We start from the raw sequence: 3,012 nt of genomic DNA, 5'->3' as shown, positions 1-3,012 counted from the left end.
CCCCCCAGAAACCAAAATCCAAGGACTAAATATATAAGAAGTGGAACCAAAACACATGAATAACAATAATCGATGACTGGTGGGTCGCAGACCCAGTACCATGGCATCATGTTTTTAACTCACATATTCGGCTGTACATGTGACATCATATTTTTTAATATTGTAAAACATGCTGCAAAACAAACTGAGGTACACTGTTATTTAAAAGTTGCAAGAAAATACGCTGCAGTTTAGTGCAAGATAAACAGGTTAGCTTGCAGTAATGTGACATATTTAATATAAAGCATTGTGTGGGACTGCTGCACAGTGGATTTGGTGATCATGGTCAGATTTATGCTAAATTCAATAAAAAGATGAATTTGAAGTCAAGCTGATGATGCTTAGATTAGTTCACTGAATTCCACCTTCATACTGTGTGGTATAAAGACAGCATAAACAGTGTACTGTCCGTGTAGAGGATGGAACAGAACAACTCATAAAATGCCTGCTTACATCTTGCTCAGTTGTGTAAATCCACAAAGAACAGTGAAACTTAGTAGCCAATCAGCTGATCACAGCCTCTACACTAATAAAATCTACTGAGCCTACAGGAGGAATTGTGATTCTATTCCCCACACTGAGCCACTACAACTGATTTTACAGTTCCGCCACCTTCTGTATCCCATTTTAACCTGTGTCTGTACTCGTTTTCTGTTTCAAGGCATAGTCACCCTTTACAATATAGGCAACATAAAATAGAGCTTTAAAAAAAAATCCTTATTTTTCTTTGCTCATATTCTATTTACCTGATTCAAGCTAAGTGCATTTATTAGAATTAAAATTTAAACTGAAGAAAAGTTTGTAATCTCATGTATTAATACTATTTTATTATTACATTAATAGAGCGCAAGGTTCAGTTAGCTTTGTACAAAAATAGCTGGTAGAAGCGTCCCACAAAAAACTACTTTTTACTTTGACACACACAGCCAGTGTTTTTTCACTTTTACTTGGGTAAAGAAGTTAAATCAGTACTTAGGAGTACTAAGAGTATCTTTCAACACTAATATCTGTATTTCTGTCAAATCTGGTTATTTAAGGGAGGTGCTACTGTGTTACAACACCAAGACCAAAAATTAAAATAAAAACAGCATTGTTCAAAGTAAAATACCAAAGGCCCATAAACAAAATTTCCCTCTCACCCCTGCGGGCAGTCTATCCTTTAAGCTCAGGTCCTCTACCAGAGGCCTGGGAGCTTAGGGGTCCTGTGCAGTATCTTAACTGTTCCTAGGACTGCACTCTTCTTAACAGAGATCTCGAATGTTTTTCCTGGGATCTTCTGAAGCCACTCACCTAGCTTGGGAGTCATTTCACCTATGCTCTGATTACCACTGGGACCACTGTCACCTTCACCCTCAGCATCTTCTCGAGCTTTTGTCTGAGCCCTTGGTACTTCTCGAGCTTCTTGTGTTCCTTCTTCCTGATGTTTCTGTTGTTCAGTATCGCTACGTCTATCACTACAGCCATGTTCTTTTGCTTTTCTACCACAGATATGTCTGGTTGGTTAGCCACAACCATTTAGAAAGTGGTGGAAGTAGTATGGTGGAAGAAACATCTGGAAGTCCCACAGGATCTTAGCTTGGTCATTCTCTACCACCCTAGGGGGCATCTGCCATTTTGAGCTCGGGACTTCTGGTACATACTCAGCACAGATGTTTCTGTATGCTATGCTGCCAGTTGGTTGTGGAGTTCCATGTATGCCCTGCCTGCTAGCATTTTGCATCCTGCCGTTATCTGCTGGATTGTGTCAGGGGCATCTTTACACCGCCTGCACCTGGGGTCTTGCCTGGTGTGATAGACCCCAGCCTCTATGGATCTTGTGCTCAGAGCTTGCTCCTGTGCTGCCATGATTAGTGCTTCTGTCTTTCAGTCCAGCCACTGGCGGGACTTCTGGATGTCAGCCACTTCCTCTATCTGCCGGTGGTTCATACCGTGCAGGGCCCTATCCTTCCATGATGGTTTCTCCTCTTTCTTGAGTTTCTGCTATCTGAGGTATTCACTGAGCATGTGATTGGTTGTTGCTATCGTCCTGATGTATTCGTTTGTTGTCTAATCCTGGACTGTGATACTGACACTCACCTGTCCCCGGCCTCCTTCCTTCCGTATAGCATACAGCCTCAGGGTACTGGACTTGGGGTGAAACCCTCCATGCATGGCAAGGAGCTTCCTCGTCTCAATGTCAGTAGCTTCTATCTCCTCCTTTGGCCAGCTTATTATCCCAGCAGGGTACCTGATCACGGTCAGGGCATAGGTGGTGATAGCCCGGATCTTGTTTTAACCATTAAGCTGATTCCTCAGGACTTGCCTGACCCTCTGCAGGTACTTGGTGGTTGCACCTTTCCTAGCGACCTCTTCATGGTTCCCATTTGCCTGTGGGATCCCCAGGTAATTGTAGCTGTCCTCTATATCTCCAATGTTGCCTTCTGGTAGTTTGATTCCCTGAGTTCCGACTACCTTCCCTCTCTTTTTTATCATCCAACCTTCCCTCTCTTTGTTATCATTCGACTACACTTCTCCAGTCTGAACAACATTCCAGTGTCATTGCTGTATATCCTGGGGGTGTGGATCAGTGAATCGATGTCTCGTTCCCTCTTGCCATACAACTTGATGTCATCTGTGTACAGGAAGTGGCTCATTTCTGTAGTCGGTATCCATAGCCAGTCTTGTTGATGATGTCACTGAGGGGGTTCAGACCTATGCAGAACAGCAGTGGGGACAGAGCAGATCCCGCGCTTGATGGTGACTTGTACTATGGGCCTGAAGGTGGCCTCTAGTTTTGTATGCCACATCTCCATTGAGTTCCTAATGAAGGCTCTTTGACATATGTTTCTATTCATCTTAGATGCTACGATGCCTGACAGGAGCTTCCATGTGGTACTGAGGCAGGTTATTGGTTGGTATTTGGAAGGGACCGGTCCTTTCTGGGGGTCCTTGGGGATCAGAACTTTTTGACTTTTGGTTAGCCATTCTAAGTGT

The 3,012-nt window shown here is 43.6% G+C and overlaps 1 protein-coding gene across 2 annotated transcripts in view; it reads right to left on the bottom strand.

Annotated features, from left to right (window-relative positions):
- LOC100700483 (serine/threonine-protein kinase pim-3) overlaps positions 1-3,012 on the bottom strand; it is a 37,404-nt gene that overhangs the window by 21,454 nt on the left and 12,938 nt on the right. The gene's annotated exons all lie outside the window — the stretch shown is intronic.

Source organism: Oreochromis niloticus, linkage group LG7 (genome assembly GCF_001858045.2).
Source record: "Oreochromis niloticus isolate F11D_XX linkage group LG7, O_niloticus_UMD_NMBU, whole genome shotgun sequence".
Lineage (NCBI taxonomy): Eukaryota > Metazoa > Chordata > Actinopteri > Cichliformes > Cichlidae > Oreochromis > Oreochromis niloticus.
This window is presented reverse-complemented; position numbering and strand designations above follow the sequence as displayed.